Below are 18,697 nucleotides of genomic sequence, written 5' to 3' on the forward strand. Positions count from 1 at the left end.
TCATGAGTTAAAGACATGGTTTTTTAGCAGATTTTTCCCTCCTGCATGGATATTACAATGTTAGGATGAAATTTACAATTTTAGATAACTACCTGCAGAGTCTATGTATGAGGCGTGGTTTCGATTCAAGAAGAAGCTGAGCATAGTACCAAATCACAGAATCAGAGAATCTAACTTGTCTGAGATCTTTCATCGATCACTAAATGATAGTTCAAGAGCTATGATAAATACTATTTCAGGAGGAGCTTTTATGCGTCTTTACTGGGAAGCTGCACACGAAATGCTAGATGATATTGTAGTTACCAATAGAGGATGGCATACTTGAGATTTGGAACATGGTAGTGGTACATATGCTATTGGAGCAACAAATACTTATGGAGCAGCGAATGACATAGTAGCATAAGAGGTAGCATAACTTTGTACCGATATTGGGTTGCTTATAAAATAATTCACGTCAATGAGTGCTGAGAAGGTGAATACAGTTGTGGCACTGAGGTCTACTTCCAAAGCATTCGAGATCGAATTTGAAGAAGAGGCAAAGTATCTTGATCATAGATTGAAGGATTTACGAGCCCAAGGGCAAGGGAATCAAGGTCAAAACTCTTATAATGACAGATACAGAGATAGGAGTAGAGATAGAGATGGTGATTAGTGGCGTAAATATGACTATAAGGAGAAGAGTGAAAAGTATATTCTACCAAATAATCGAGATATAGATTCTAGAATGGAGGCCTTTTTGTCTAAGCTGGTCAAAGGGCAAAAAGTTAAGAGAATTGCCTGACGGATATCAAAGCTGATCTGTCAGGGCTGAACCAGAAAGTTGAGTCATATGCTACAGTAATTAAGCAATTGGAGCAGCAATTTGTTCAGATGTCATCCACTGTGAATCAAAGACAACCTGGCACTCTTTCGATCAATACGGTGGTAAATCCCAAAAATGATAGTCAATGTCATGCCATTACCACTCGAAGTGGTAAGGTTACTTCAGACCCACCTGTACCCACAACTGATGAGCAAAAGTATGAGGATGAGCCAGTTGATGTTGGAAGTAATAGAAAGTATACTAGAGGAAAAGATAAGGTTAAGGACCTATACTGAATCCCATTCCAAGACCCCTTCCTCCCTATCCATGAAGAATGAGAAAGAAACTAGAAGAAGGTAAGTATCAAAAAATTTGTCTATGTTAAAAGAGTTGACTGTCAACATACTGTTTGTAGAGACATTGGAGCAGATTCCAGGATATGAAAAATTCATGAAGGATTTGATCACCAAGAAAAGGTTAGTCAATTATGAGCTTGTCGACAATATTCATCATTGCAGTGTTATAGTTACTAGATTTTTGGTAGAGACGAAGGAGGACCCTGGCGCTTTCACAATACCTTATACTATTGGGTCTTTAAACTTCACTCGAGCATTATATGACTTGGGGGATAGAATCAACCTCGTGCCCTTTTCCGTATTCAAGCAATTGGGTTTGCGAGCTCCCAAACCAACTACCATGAGAATAGCTGGAAAAATAGTAAAGAAGCCCATTGGTATCCTTTATGATGTTTTGGTAAAAGTTTCTTCTTTTGTATTTCCTGCTAATTTTGTTATATTAGATTATGAAGTGGACTTTCAGGTCTCGATTATTTTAGAAAGACCATTTTTGGCTACAGGTAGGACATTGATTAATCTGGAGAAAGGACGTCTGATGTTGCGACTCAATAATGAATAGGTGACATTCAACGTATGCAAATCTATGAATCAACCTGATGAATTGAAAGTGGTATCTGTGATTGATGTAAATAATGAAGAGATAAATTCATTCTATGATGTTGATGCAGTTACATTGTGGGATGATGATTCTGATACGGTTGTTTCTATTAAAGAGAGACTAGGTGTCGAAGCTCTGGCAGCTGTGACTATGAACTTTGATTCTGATGGTATTGAGGATTATAAGGAGCTAGTAAGTGCACTGCATGGAAATGGTTATAATTTTGCACCAAAGAAGCTTGATTTAGACTTGAAGAATAGAACTACTCCACCTGTTCGCCCATCCATTGAGGAACCATCGGTGTTAGAGTTGAAGGATCTCCCATATCACTTGCAATATGCATTTTGGGGGATAACAATACTAAACCGGTCATTATTGTAGCTGATTTGAGACATTCAAAAGTAGAAGCATTATTGTCAGTATTGTAGAGATTTAAGAGGGCCATTGGATGGTCTATTGCAGATATTATAGGCATCTCACAATATAAAACTTGAACCGGAGTGTGTTCCATCTATTGAACATCATCTCGACTCAATCCTTCTATACAGGAGATGGTCAAGAAAGAAATAATCAAGTGGTTGGATGTTGGTGTAGTGTATCCCATTGCTAATAACAAGTGGGTCAGTCCAGTACAATGCATTCCGAAGAAAGGTTGAATTATTGTGGTGCCTAATGAGAAGAATGAGCTAGAGTCTATGAGGCCAATCACTGGATGGAGAGTGTGCATGGATTATAGAAAACTGAATGCATGGACTCATAAGGACCATTTGCCTAAGCCTTTCATGGATCAGATGTTAGACAGGTTAGTAGAAAGAGGATGGTATTGTTTTCTTGATAGGTACTCAAGCTACAATCAGATAAGTACTGCACCTGAGGACCAAGAAAAGATTAATTTTACATATCCTTATGGGACCTTTGCATTCAAGCGCATGCCATTCGGGCTATGCAACACCCCAGCCACATTTCAGAGATGTATGATGTCTATTTTCTCTGATATTCTTGAAGACACCATTGAAGTTTTTATGGATGATTTTTCAATTTTTGGTGATTCTTTTGAAGATTTCCTAAAGCACTTGGCAAATTCTCTACAAAGATGTGAAGAATGCAACTTGGTACTTAATTGGGAAAAGTGTCATTTTAACGTCAAAGAAGGAATAGTGCTTGGGCACAAGATTTCAAAGAGAGGCATAGATGTTGATCGAATGAAGATTGAGGTGATTGAAAAATTACCTTATCCAATTTTTGTGAAGGGAATTCAGAGCTTTCTAGGGCATGTAGGTTTTTACAGGTATTTATTAAGGACTTCTCAAAGATTGTTAATCCTCTTTGCAAGCTTCTTGAGAAGGAGGTAAAATTTAATTTTGATGATGCATGTAAGAAGGCTTTTGAAAGCCTAAAAGAGAAGTTGGTGACTACTCCAATCATTGTGTCTCCCGATTGGTCTTCACCTTTCGAGATTATGAGTGACGCTAGTGGATTAGCCTTAGGTTTTGTACTAGGCCAACAGAAAAAAAAGATCCTTCATCTCATCTACTATGCTAGTAAGGCACTAAATTTTACTCAGAAGAACTACACCATGACAAAATAAGAGTTACTGACAGTGGTTTTTACCTTTGAAAAGTTTAGATCTTACCTGATTGGGACAAAGGTGATTGTGCACACTGATCATGCAGCATTGCGGTACCTAATGGATTAAAATGATGTAAATCCTAGGCCTATTCGGTGGATGCTATTGTTGCAAGAATTTGACTTTGAGGTGAAGGACAGAAAAGGCACGGATAATCAAATTGCAGATCACTTGTCTAGACTGGAGGAGGAAGCTATGAAAAAGGTTGCTACTGGGTTGGAGATTGATGATAGTTTTCCAGACGAGCAGATATTAGCAGCTTTCCAAGATCTAATCCCGTGGTTTATAGACTATGAAAATTACTTAGCCAGTGATTTAGTCCCAGAAGATCTTTCATATCAGCAACGGAAGAAGTTCATGCATGAGGTAAGAAAATTTTTCTGGGACAAACCTTACTTTTTTAAAATTTATGCGGATGGAATCATTCGTAGATGCATACCTAAGGTGGAGATGATTAGCATAATTGAAGCATGTCATTCATCGCCAGTTAGGGCTCATTGTGGAGGGGCCCGTACAACTCACAAAATCCTGCAATGCGGTTACTATTGGCCATTCATACACAAAGATGCTTATGATTTCGCATCTGCTTGTGATCAATGTCAGTGACAAGGTACTATTTCTAGTAGACATAAACTACCTATAACTCTTACTCTAGAATTGGAAGTGTTTGATGCATGGAGCATAGATTTCATAGGACTTTTTGTGAGTTCGTATGGCATGAAATACATTTTTGTGGCTGTAGATTATGTGTCGAAAAGGGTGGAAGCAATTGCGCTTCCTAACAATGAAGCTCGTAGTATCACAGCATTTTTTAGAAAGAACATCTTTTCTCGATTTGGTATGCCACGTGCTATTATTTGTGATGGAGGGTCACATTTCTGCAACTACCTATTCAAAAGTCTGCTTGAAAAATATGGCGTGAACCATAGGGTGGCAACACCCTATCATCCGCAGACTAGTGGATAGGTTGAAGTATCGAATAGAGAAATCAAGTCCATATTGGTGAAGACTGTAAATGCCAATAGGACCAATTGGGAGAGAAATTTAGATGATGTATTGTGGGCTTACCACACAGCTTACAAGACTCCCATAGGTGTTTCACCTTATCGGCTTGTGTATGGCAAAGCTTGTCATTTACCAATTGGGCTTGAACATAAAGTACTATAGGCATTAAAGAAGCTGAATCTAGAGTGGAAGAATGCAGCAAAGTCAAGGATGAATAGCATCAATGAGTTGGATGAATTCTGGCTCTGGGCATATGAAATTTCAGAATTTTACAAGAAAAAATGAAGTTGCATCATGGCCGCAAGATTGAGAAGAGGGTATTTGAAAAAGGTGACCAAGTGTTATTATATAACTCCAAGCTTTATTTATTTCCAGGTAAGCTAAGGTCGAGGTGGCATGGTCCATTCACAGTTATAAAGGTTTATCTCTATGATGCTTTAGAACATAAGAGGGATGGTGATCTCCCATTCAAGGTAAACGAACAAAGAGCAAAGAACTGCATGGGAAATACAGAAGAGGTGAATGGAGTAGCTGAGATTGACTTTGATGAAGTCTGAGTAATAAAGGCAATTATGTCGTGCCACGACGTTAAATCAAGCGTTGCGTGGGAGGCAACCCACGGGCTAGTTGGAGAAATCTGAGTACCCAACTTGTGTCGCAACATTAAATCAAATATTGCTTGGGAGGCAACCCATGTTATTGTACTTATTTCATTTATAGGTTAATGTGTTTGTTCAATGTGTAGGACTAAGTAGTATAGATAAAAACAAGAAAAAAGAGAAAAGTAGGCATACGGACTCTTTGCGAGTCGTATCTATATAGTATGACTCGTGAGTAGGAGTCGTATTGTCCTGGGAACAAAATTAGAATCGGGCAAAGTTTCTGGAATAGATACAATTCTCAAAACAAATCTTACCCTCAAGGTACAATTCGCCACCTTGAGTCGTACCCACTCCAGAAACCCAGGAAAGTCCCAGGGCTATACGAGTCAAAGAAAATACCTATAAGCCTAGGTATGAGTCATATGAACAATTTGTACCCATGCTTACTAGGTCTATTCTCAGGTTGACCCGTCCTAGTCCTTTAGTTAAAAAGAAAAGAAAAAGGCACCCGATCTGGCACCCGACTGAACTACTCGTACGCACTCCATTTTTCACCAAATTTTCAACCATTAATCTGCAAAAATCAATGTGAATTCAACTTGATTTAACTACCAACAACTTCGAATCTACTAATTTAGGTTTGAATATGAGACTGCATCTGAAAGCAGCGGGGAAATATATGATGGAAGCACCAAGAAGAAAGTTGTGCAGAAAAAAAAAGGCAGCTGATAAAGCAAAGGGAAAAAAGGTGGTTCCCCAAGACTCAGACTCACCCACTCCAAAGGGCACACAAAAGAAGAATCCTACTACATCGCCTCCCCACATACCTTAACCACCTTTCAATAATGATAATGTTGATAATGAAGATGATAATGATGATGAGGCTGAGTCCTGTTCGGAAAAGGTAAATTTTGAGCATGCTGAAGATGCAGGAGATGTGAATGACATGCCACTGATAGCCCGATAGGACCCATTATTAGTACTCAGCACTACCCCGATACCCATCATTGAACGATGGGGTTACCCCAAAATGCAGGATACTTTCAATAGTGGGTTTTTCAGGATATCGGGTGGCAAGATAAAGCGAGTATTATATCCAGGGAGATGAATGACCACTACAGGGATGTCGGAATTACCTAGTTTTGAGGAGCATTTCAAATTTTATGGGTTTAATTAGATGAAACGAGCACCAGGAAGATATAGTCAAGTATTGGTCCGTGAGTTTTATGTCGTATACAAAGGAGAACTTCAGCAAAAATATCCATAAGGTTCAATTATGGAAGGGTGGTGACCCAATTGAGTCACTGATAATTCGAGGCTTTTGGGTAAACATCTCTCCCCGTACCATTGGGAGATTTTTATATGGACCAGAGTACCAGGCTCAGCTCAACACAGAATAGATGGATTACCGGATGGCGAAGATGAGGAAGTTACACAGAGGTCGTTGGGTTTGAATGACAAGATGGTAATATTTAGATAGATTATAAAATAGATAGCCACACATGGAGAGAATGTTGTCTGGGTAGTGGGAGGTACCAGGGTGGTCTCCCAGAAGATTAAGAAGTGTACCCTCAACTTTGAGGGAAAAGCATGATGGGCATTGGCTCGGCACAGGTTGTACCCTACTATAGAAGATGACGTATTGAGCCCAGTTCAAGTAGCCATGATAGCCAGTTTCATAGATGATTATGAGTTTGATATTGGTGAGTTTTTATGTTGGGAACAACGATATAGGGCAGTAGGGGATCAAAAGGCATTGCTGGCCTACCACTGCATGATTACTTAGATTTGTCTTGCTGTGGGAGTGTTAGAACTCCCTGGGATTGATGAGATAATCGAGGCGCAGCAGATGTTTACTATTGATTTGATTAGAAATACTACCAACTCTTTGGATCGACCTATGAGACCGGCAGTACAGGTTATGGTGGGATTGTTCCCGCAAAATGATCAGAAAGACTCCCCTACTATAGCTGAAGGTACTGAGCCAGAAGCACAGATAGAGGGCGTATATGCAGATGCAGTAGGTACTTCTAGTGCCCCAGCACCAGTCCAGTCAGTTCCACCTAAGCCATGAGGTATGCCTCCAGGTATCATGATGATCTCCCAGGCTGTATAGACCGAGGTTGTGACCCAGTTAGCTACGCTTAACGCGAAAGTAGGTCATATGGAAAGAGGAATGAGAAGTTGGTTTGATAGGAGGCTTGAGAAACAGGTTAGGCGAGTTCAAGGGCGCCTAGACACTTTTGAGTCGAGGATCTCTCGATAGCTAAGAAGCGGGCAGACATCTGAGGTTGCTGATATTAAATTCGAGCTTGCGGAGATCAAGAAAATAGTTTCAAAGCTTTACGAGATACCAGTAGTTGTTGAGCCCATCGTTTAGATAGTGATTCCTACTGTTTATGTTCCTAATATTTGGGCAGACCCAGCAGATATTTAGGTTAAAAAAACCAAAGAACAAATAAAAAAGAGGGAGATAAAGAAAAAAGAAGAGCGAGAAACTGAGAAGAGAGCCATAGCAGATAATATTCAGGATGAGCAGGACTAAGAGACCAGGGTTCGTGAGATGGCCTCTGGAGCTGGTGGATCGAGAGATCCAGTTGTTATTGTTGCAGGGATTAATATTATTCCCCTGTCTATAGTTAATTCTGTCCCGATTGATAGTATGGTAGCTGATGGGAGTGGGACCCAATCTACGGGCCCACGTGCGGCTGATGATGCATCGGCACCTTGAGCGCCTAGGTATGACCCTTTTCTTTACTCTATTTTTATTTTTGTAGCACTGGGGACAGTGCAATAATTTTTAGTTGGGGTGAGGGTTATTCCAAAAAAATTAGGAGTAGCTGAAAAGAAGTAGCTAAAACTGAAAGTCTGTTATGACTTGCAGGTTTGACGCAGGCAGCTGAGATAGGGAGTAGATAAGAGCGCCTATGGCAGCGGACTATTTTTTATTATGATTGTCTTTAAATATTTTGAAAAATTAAATTTGGATTGTATTGAAAGATTTTGTTTTGATTTTTGATTCGTGATTGTTGAAACACTGCTGATTTGAAATGTTATTGGGGAAACTTGTGTTTGAGCCCCCCTTTGAAAAATTTTGTTTAAATAATTGTGTGATTGGTATACTTGTGTGAGACTGTTGTGAATCTAAAAATGTCTTTAGGATTAGGGATAAAACAGTGAGGGACAAAACAGTTGCATAGTTGGATAATTAGTATGTAGTAATATAGCCATGTGCAAGTGCGTGTGAGATATACTGAGTTCTTGGTGTGTTGGAATCTAGAATTTGCCCGGTTGCTTTTACCTAGGTCTAGGATAGTTAGGTAGGAAAGGATCATAGGCCATTTTTTATATTAGTCCACTTTTAGCCAAATTGACCTTCCATGCGTGAATGATATCCCTTGATCCCGATTTTGAGCCTGTACGCCTATTTTTCTTGTTACACCTATCACCTTTCCATTTGTATTACAATGAACCTGTTTTGGCCCTGTTCCTCCTTGGACATTGTGCACTTCAACTCAAGCAAATTGCCTAAGTTGAGGGTGGCTATCATAGGGGTACGTGATGTGAAATAGGTATGAATAAGGGTAAAATAAGATAAAAGAAAGTAAGGCTGGGTGTGGTAGAAAAAGAAAAGAAAAAGAAATTTTGTGAAAAAAAAGACTAGAAGATCACACCGAACCTGAATATGCTTCAAAATAAAAACGGAGAAATAAGGATGGAAATAAATAAAATGAAAAATTGGTTAAGTGTGAACCCCAAAAGTTAGTGTAGTTCGAAAGAGGGTTTGTCACTCTAAATGTCCATACGTACCATACCAGCCCCCAAGCCTACATTACAAGCAGAACAAAGTCCTATAGTGATCCTATCGGAACTGTCTGAAAACTTAGGAAAAGAGCATAAGGGCAAGCCTACGGTATTTTGTATACACCAGTGTTACTTTTTTATGAGTGAGAGAGTCGTTTGTTAGATCCCTGAATGGATTGATTTATCCAAAAGGAGAGTGAATGGGATGTCTTTGACTGTGAGCACACATGGGTTATACTGCTAGGGTGCTAGAATATTTGATAAATGTAATTTGTGTCTATACGAAGTGTCTATTGCACCACCAAATAAGCATCACCCACACACTTCTTCAACATCAAAACATGGAAAACTGGGTGAACGGAACCCAAACTCAAAGGTAAATCTAACTCATAAGCAACCTTCCCTACTCTTTTTAAGATCAAGTACGGACCCACATAACGGGGACTGAATTTCCCTTATTTCCAAATCTCATCACTCCCTAAATGGGAGATACCTTCAAAAACACCCAATCACCAACCTCAAACTCTAACTCCTTTCATCTCACATCCGCATAGGACTTTTGGTGACTCTGAGCATTCTTAAGCCTATTATGAATCACCTTCACCTTCTCCATGGCTTATTGAACTATGTCCGTACCAAACAACCTAGTCTCATCAGCTTCGAACCACCAAATAGGGGTCCTATACGTCCTACTATACAAAGCCTCGAATGGAGCCATCTGAATACTCGAGTGATACCTGTTATTATATGCAAACTCTATGAGAAGCCAATGGTCAACCCAACTACCACTAAGGTCAATCCCACAAGCCCTTATCATATCTTCCAAAGTCTAAATGGTCCTTTCCGTTGTTCATCCAGTTAAGGGTGGAAAGCGGTACTAAGGTTCACCCGTGTACCCAAGCCTTGATGAAACAAATGCCAAAAGCGAGAAGAGAACTGCGTACCTTGATCTAAAATAATAGAAACTACAAAACCATGAATCTTAACTATCTCCTGAATAAACAACTTCCCATCTCTCCAGTGTAAGTAGTCCTCACAGGCAAGAAGTGAGCCGACTTAGTCATCCTATCCATGATGACCCGAATCGAATCAAACTGATGGAGAGACTGCGGAAGACCAATAATAAAGTCTATACTGATCACTTCACACTTCTACATGGTCAACTCAATCTATTGATACATATCGCCAGGCGTCAACTTCTCAACCTTCACTTGCTGACACACCATACACTTAGCTACGAAGTTAGCCACATCCCTCTTCATGCTGTTCAACAAATAAATGTCTTTCAAATCGTGATACATCTTCATCGAACTCGGATGAACTGTATACCATGACTCATAGGCCTCAGTCAAAACTCCTTCCCGCAGCCCATTAACATCGGGAACACACAATCTACCTTGGTACCTCAAGATACCATCTCCACCAATCTCAAATACCATGACCTTCTACTGACCCACATCAACCTTAATTTGTATCAAGATAAGATCTAAAACCCACTTTTCCTTTACCTATGCACCAAGAGATGACTTCACTACCTCTTGTACAATCACACCTCCATCCTTAAAATCCAAGAGACGAACTCCAAGATTGGCCAATCGGTGAATGTCTTTCATCAATCCTCTCTTTTCCTCATCCACATGAGATAAGCTTCCCATAGACAACTTGCTAAGAGCATCAACAATCACATTAGCTTTACCTTGATGGTAATGAAAACTCATATCATAGTCCTTGAGAAACTCTAGCTATCTCTTTTACCTGAGATTCAACTCCTTCTGGGTGAACACATACTGTAAACTCTTATGGTCTAAGAATATATCCACATGAACCCTATACAAATAATGGTGTCAAATCTTCAAAGCAAAAACAACAGCTGCCAACAGTAAATCGTGAGTCGGATAATTTTTTTCATGAACTTTTAGCTGCCTAGAAGCATACGCCACCACTTTATCATGCTGCATCAACACATAACCTAGTCCTACACGAGATTTATTACAGTACCCAATAAAACTATCGGTACCCTCGGGCAGGGTCAAAATTGGTGTAGAGGTCAACTTGTTCTGCAATTTCTCAAAGCTACCTTCACAGGCATCGGACCATAGAAACTTCACCTTTTTCTGAGTCAACTTAGTCAATGGAGCAATAATAGACAAAAAGATTTCCAAAAATCTCCTATAATACCTGACTAAACCCAAAAAACTCTGAATGTCGATTGGAGTCATGGGTCTAGGCCACTTCATAACCGCGTCAACTTTCTATGGATCCACCATGATCCACGCATTAGAAACAATGTGACCAAAGAAGGTCACAACAGTGAACCAAAATTCACACTTAAAAAACTTGGCTTACAAACGTTGGTCTTTAAGAGTCTGCAACACTACTTGGAGGTGATTGGCTTGATCCTCCTCACTCTTAGAATATACCAAGATTTCATCAATAAACATAATAATGAACAAATTCTAAAACTGCCTAAACACCCGATTCATAAGATCTATGAATGTTGCCAGAGCATTAGTCAACCCAAAAGACATGACTAAGAACTCGTAGTAACCATACGGGTACGGAAAGCAGTCTTAGGGATATCCACCTCCCTAGTCTTAAGCTAATAATAACCCTATTAGAGATTAATCTTAGAAAAGTACTTAGCACCCTGAAGCTGATCAAAGAGATCATTCGGGAAGATGATACCTATTCTTCACTATCACCTTATTCAACTGGCGATAATCTTTACAATTCGAAGGTAACCATCCTTCTTACATACGAAGTGCATAGGGGAACCCCATGGAGAAAAACTAGGATGGATGAAACCCTTATCAAGAAGGTCTTTTAACTGCTCCTTCAGTTTTATCAACTCAGTCGGAGCTATTCTATAAGAAGGGATAAGATAGGACAGGTAACCGGTAGAAGATAAATCCCAAAATCTATTTCTCTATCGGGGGGAACACTAAGAAGATCATCGAGAAACATTTCAGAAAATTCATTAACAACAAGGACAAATTACAAAGAGGAAAGCTCAGAACTAGAATCTTTAACCCTAACTAGATGGTATAGACACCCTTAAAAATCAACTTCTATGTCTAAGATAATAAATAAACCTTCCTTAGGTACTAGGAAACTCCCTTCCCACTCAACTATCGGTTCATTTGAGAATTGGAAAATGACCTTATGGGTCCGACAATCTAGAGAAGCATAGCACGAGTAAAGTTAATCCATCCCCAATATCACATCAAAATCTAATGCATCCAACTCTATCAGATCCACCAATGTCTCCTGAGAATAGATAGATACTACATAACCCATATAGACCCTTCTAGCCATAAAGAATCACCTACTAGGGTAGACACAGAGAAGGGATCAAAGATGTACTTAGGATTAAAACCAAATGAACATCCACATAAGGGGTCACATAAGAAAGAGTTGACTCGAATCAAGCAGACAATATACATCATGAGAGAAAATCTATAACGTACTAGCTATGACATTAGAAGATGCCTTAGGTTCCTGACGGATAGCAAAAGCGTAAAGATGATTCCGACCAGTGTCGGTACTAAAAGTAGCTCTCTTTGGCATAAGAGCTGAAGAATTAGAAACCAAAACCTTATTAGCTCTCGAAGAAACCTTAGTTGGATAGTGTCACTACAAATGCCCTGGCTGCCCATAATTAAAACACTTATTGCTTCCCTCATCACAAAATCCATGAGGCATTTGCCTACAAAAATTACAAGAGGGATAAGATGGGGCTGACTGGGCCCCACTAGCCTGCGATTGGGCACCTTGTGCCTTAAACTCTCTGTCCGTCTGAAAATGATGATCACTGGATGACTTCAAATAAGGAGCACTAGCCGTAGAGTAAGAATCAAAATTTCCCCACTTCTTCTTAGACCACATCCTGCAATTACTACCATTATTCTATAGGCCTCCACCCTATTTAGATACCTGAATTTCTTACTGTATTTCCCTTATCTCAGCTTGCTTTTTATTTTCCTCATCCACTTACTGCATGTACACCACAAGCCTACAGATATCCATGTCCTCATTCAATAAGATTGCCTTACACTCTAACACCAAGTCTCAAGACAAGCCCAAAGCAAACTTTCTCATCCTAGCCCTCATAGAAAACACCATATTCTAAGTATAATGGAACAGATAATGAAACTTTAAGGCATACTCCTTCACAGACATCCTGGCCCGCTATATATTTACAAATTCTTCGGCCTTGGCCTCCCTCAAATCCTGAGGAAAAAAATGATCAAGGAAAGCACCAAAAAATTCCTCCTACATAGCCTGCTTAGCATCATCACCCCTCAACTGGTCCTACTCCTCATACTACTAATATGCCACATCCTTCAACTGATATGTGGTAAACTTCATACCCTCTATATCAGTAGCATGCATTACCCTGAATATTTTTTCCATCTCATCAACAAACCCTTGAGGATCTTTATCAACCTTAGAGTCGGTAAAGGTAGGGGGATTCAACCTCATAAACTGGCCAACTCTTGTGACCTTAGAGAATAGAGCAACAGAACCAACACGATTTGGCTGACGAGACTGAGAAGTCACCAACTGAGTCATCAGATGAATTGACCAACGAAATACGATATTAGAAATATATCCTTGGGGCGATGGGTCATCATCAGCTAGAGAAGCCCAAGAAGGACTGGTAGGTACCAGTGGAACTCCACGTGAGCAGTCAGGAGCAGGGACTCTAGACCGGGTCTGTATTCTATAAGTAGAATAAGTTCTATCTGTATTATCCTCAGGTGGGACAGAGGAGTTTCCACGAGCATTAGATCTTTGAGGAGGCATGATATGAAATGTGAACAAACGAAACTAGAGGATATTAAATACCTTAGACTTGTAGCCCAAAAAATAGATCACAAGAAAGGAAAATATTCCTAAATGCCTCATAACCTCTCCCTTATAAGTGTGGCACACTACATACCCATAAAAGAGACTCTACTTAACGTGACTTTATGGACACCCAATGACCATAAACCTACGCTCTGACACTAAGTTTATCATGACCCAAACTAGGGCCTGCCCGTGACGGGTATCTCAAGTCCGCCAAGGATCGGGGACCACCCCCTTTACCTTAGCCAGCTAGAACACAATACAACTAGCAGCGAATGAATTCTAAACCTATAACAAGATAAAGCTGAGTTCCAAACATAAAACAAGATAGGTAACTCAACTAACTCAAAAAAAAATCTAAGAATTTCAACAACTATCCCAATCCATAATAGTCCACAAAGCCTCTAAATACCAAAAGACAACCTATGTCGGGACAACGTCCCTGACCATATTCAAAATGAGGAAACCAAAGAAACAGTCTATGACATAATCTAAACCAAGTAGTAACAGGCCTTATAAAAAAAGAGGCTCACCACTTTAAGATGACTCACGATTGATACAAAAATCACCTAATCACTTGCAAAAAAAAGCAAAAGTATCTCCAATTCCTGCATTGCATGGAATACAACGTTCGAATATGATTAGCGGGGTGAGCGCTAGCATGTAACTCAAGAAAGAGATAAAATAATGTCAAGTCAAAACCACAGTAAAAGCCACATGCACACAGTGTACATACATATATATAGCATGTTGTGATAGGGAGCAGGGTTTATCATAAAAGTAGAACATTAATATGTACTGTATAGATTTACCTTCATAAGGCACCCACGGGCTATATGGGTCTAGCTCCCTCCACCGTAAGGGCCCCAGTGCATATTGGTCGTACGAACCGGAGGTGTCAAGAAAGGTCGGGGAATCCATGACCCTTTGCCTATCCCAAACAAAAATATATAGAAAGTGTGACATAAGCACATGATCATCAAGACCAATCCCTCACATCGGCAAACGTGGGTTTCTAGTAGTAGTCCCTCCTAACCTCTACGTTTACGACTTAGGTACACAACCTCCTTTAAGTCCAATTAAAATAGTTACACAATATCATTTATTGAACCATGATTATTCATTAAGGCATACTGTTGGTATCATTATACCAATTACGCCTACAAGCTAATATCATTATTTCATAGCAGTTATACATTACTTGGGGGAATTTATGACCCCACAAGTTTAAGTATTCATCCATATAGGGGAATCCACGACCCCAAGGTTCAATAATTTATTCACATGGGGAATCCACAACCCCCAAGGTTTAATTTAAAATCATATCATGTCCACAATGTCCTTTTAAAAATTATTTATGTTTGATTAGCCTTTTATGCAAAGCAATAATTCCAAGAGTGGTTTCAATATGTAGGTACTCATGTTTCAAAATCAATTTCAAGAGGTTGAGTTGTGGTCATCAAAATTTCATTATCAAAATTAAGGGAATCCACGATCCCCTAGTTTGTTCACTATGCCCATGCACCCCACAAGTTTTAAAAACTAATAATAAAACATGAACAACGTATATAAAATAATGAGAACATCATTTAAACAACAATCATTCAATACCCTCAACTCAAATTCCAAAACCAACATTTAAAACCTCATAATTAATAATTTAAACACATGCCTTAACAAAATAAAGTTTGGGGAAGAGATACATGCCTTAGAAAATTAAGAATTATGAAGAGAAATCAACAGTTGGAGTTTGAATGGACAACCTTTATAAACCATAGCTTGATCTTTCTTTGAGGAATTTAAGAGTGTTTAAGGCTTGTTTGATTTGATAAAAGATGAAAATAATCCCTTTTGGTGTTTTATGGACGTGGGGTCTAAGTGGGGAAAGAAGGAATTGACCAAAGCGCCCTTAATAAAAACACTAAAAAAAATTTACTGCCAGTCATGATGGTTCACCTTACGACTCATTACAACTAACTACAAGTCGTCCCCTTGACTCATAGTCTGGGCAGTGTCCTATGGCACCCCTACTGTTGACCTTATGAGTCGTACCTTATGACTTGAAGTCCATCCTTACGACTTGTAGGGTCTAATTGTAGTCACAACAGAAATAAAGGGCCACTACACTGGTGAGACTACGAGTCTCACATTACGACTCGTGATGTCTCACTGTGACTCATCATATCTTAATCATATTTAGGTTAGAAACTTTGGGTAACACACTGGTCACCCTACGATTAGGGCCTTATGACTCGTAAGGTGAGTCATAACCTGGCAATAATCTCAAAGTCATGAAATTTTTTAGAGGTAAAAATCTGAGGTGTTACAGTGAATAAATGTGGGGTGGTAAAAAGTACACCACCAAAGACCTCTTCAAACAATCTCATTGAGTTGCCCGAGCCATCACCTAAGCCTGAAGCGATGATGATTGATGAGACCAAAAAGGTTATTATTGAGAAAGATATTGACCTTGATAGTACACACAAGGTCAGAAATAAATAAGAAGATGGCCTCCAAGCAAGAGGAATAAGATAAAGGAATTCAGCTGAATAGTGATGTTGGATAGGGCCACGACACTAAATCAGGCGTTGCTTGGAAGGCAACCCAAGTTAAGGTAGGTGTTTATTTTTTGTATTTTAGTTTTTAATTTATGTAGTTTTTGAGTCACAAGTTTATGGAAAGTCTGAGTACCGAAAACTTGAGTTGAGCATAGCAGAGACTAAGTGTGGGGTCCCCTGACCCTATTGATGTTTAAGAATGCTACTAGCTAGGCCTAGAGGCCCCAGGGAGTATTTTGATCTCTACTTTTAAGTTTACTTTGGGGACAAAGTAAGTTTTAAGTGTGGGGTGAGAAAATTACCATGGTTTCGGGTGAAGTGATGTTGTAGGGTCTTAGTTTAGTTGTTTTCTTAGATTTTGGGTAAATTGGAAAAATTACAAAAAGATTTTCTTTTTAGTTTTAGTTTTTAGTTTTTAGTTTTTAGTTTTTAGTTTTTAGTTAGTTGGGTCAGTCTAGGTGCACACTTCATCCACCCTGTGGTTGTTCTTTTTGGTTCTTTTCCACAGGGGCGCCCTTGTAACCCAGTATTCTTTTTCCTTTTAGGAGTAAATTTTAAAATTTTTGTGTTAGGTAAGTGAGATGTTCTGATTGGTGCTATGTATGATTGCATTATGCAAGTGGGTTTTGTGTGTAAAAGCATGTTGTTTATGTGAATTACTACTTTTGAGACTCCTAGGCTTTAGTTTATGACTCTTTTACATTGATTGGCTTAATGTTGAATTCATGTTATTGTTTGGTTGAGAGTCTATGATGATCCTACTTAAGTGGAACATGTGCCATGTGTGAAGTGAGGTTTTGTGTATTCCTTATTGCATGCGATGTCTAGAACTTTCCTGGTGTGCGTGCAAAGTAAAGTAAAAAGTATGGGTTTAGGAGATTATATAGGCATTTATTTGATAACCATATTTCATACCCTTTGTGACCTACCCTCGTGCATAATCCTAGTTAGCCCCGTTGAGTCTTTAGCCTACTCTTTAGTAGCCTAACATGTAGACTATTTCTTTTCTTTATTTGACCTGAAATTGATCTAAAGCTACTAAGCATTTTAGTGAAAACTTAATAGTTAAGGAGTGTGAAAAAAAAACAAGAAAAGAGGTGAATCTGAAACCCCAAGAAATAGCTATTGGTGTAGTAAATTGGTTTGTTGTGATTGGGAGTTGTGTAATGAAAAGAATAAAGATTGTTCAAAATTGAATAATGTATTGAATAGAATATTCCCTTCCATAGTGTATGTGAATAAGCTTAATGAGATGGGGCAAAATAAAAGATATGTGTGAAGGTAGATAAGGTGGAAAGTTTGGTTGTTAGAGGTTGATCTTAATGTATATGCGATGTATTAAAGAACTTAAGGAGGATAGTCAATATTCTTGGCCAAAATAGTTCCTACTCGCCCTTTAGCTTGCATTACAACCCATAAAGATCGATTTGATCTGGAGCCTTAACATTTTGATATTAGTGGAGTAATATACTAAAGGCAAGCCTATGGTTCATCGTGTGACTTGTGAATTCTTTGTGAAAGTGAGCATAACTTGATTTTTGTACCCATTTTGTGATAGATTGCATCTGCATGAGTGAATATGGGTAACTCTCTTGTTGTGAGAGTCACATGTTTGTTGATAGTTGGGTGAATTGTATGATCTTTATAATTGAGTAATATGCATGAGTTTTCCAAATTGGTTAGTCAATTTTTGAGGTTAGGATTTTTTGGAGTAGTATTCTTGAGCTTTCACGTGTGTATAACATGTTTTAGGTAAAAACTTGTTATCTGTGTAGTCATTGAAGTACTAGCTTGAATGTCTTGCTTGTAAGAGAAGTGTGGATTTTTCTCTGATTATGATGCTCAGAGTTAAGAGTTGTTTAAGGATGAACAAAGCTTTAAATGTGGATGATCTGAGGTGGATTTATGCACCTCAATGTTGTTATCTGGGCTTAACTAACTAGTTTAAAGGACTTCTCTTGTGCTTAATGAGTAATTCTTGGTTTAATTAAGCATCTAAGTGCCACGTTATGTGAATGTAATGTTCAAAGTGTGTTCATAGTGAATTTGAAGTCAAAACATTAAGTTAAGAATCAAGGGACAAAAGCTAGTACTCTTAGCTTGAGCTATAGCCTTTACTAGTTCATTGTCTTGAATTGTATGTTGTTTTGTGCTCTAATGTGTGGTTTTTGATGTTGTAGGAATCTTGATCAGTTGATCATGATTATATATAGTTGATTTACAAGCTGGAAATCAAGTGGAAACAACACCACAAAGCTTGGAAGGAATGGACAAAAGTATGGGACAAAGCTTGGCAAAGTTGGGCATTTTTGAAGTGTTTGGCGTGCCATGCTGCCTAGTTGCCACAATAAGGCTATGGCACGCCCTTGGAAACTTTGTAGATGTCAATTTCCAGTATCCCTCTGCATTTTTGGCATGTCACTCTACCTAGATGGCGCGATATTAGCGTGCCACGCCCTTAGGTTGCAATCAACTATTTTTATCCTCCTATAAA

At 39.0% G+C, this 18,697-nt stretch overlaps 1 pseudogene; it reads left to right on the plus strand.

The window, feature by feature from the left end:
• The first annotated feature begins 457 nt into the window (after nucleotides 1-457).
• Nucleotides 458-4,945, plus strand: LOC107879167 (annotated as a pseudogene).
• Nucleotides 4,946-18,697: the final 13,752 nt, after the last annotated feature.

This window comes from Capsicum annuum, chromosome 8 (genome assembly GCF_002878395.1).
Source record: "Capsicum annuum cultivar UCD-10X-F1 chromosome 8, UCD10Xv1.1, whole genome shotgun sequence".
In the NCBI taxonomy this organism is placed as follows: Eukaryota; Viridiplantae; Streptophyta; class Magnoliopsida; order Solanales; family Solanaceae; genus Capsicum; species Capsicum annuum.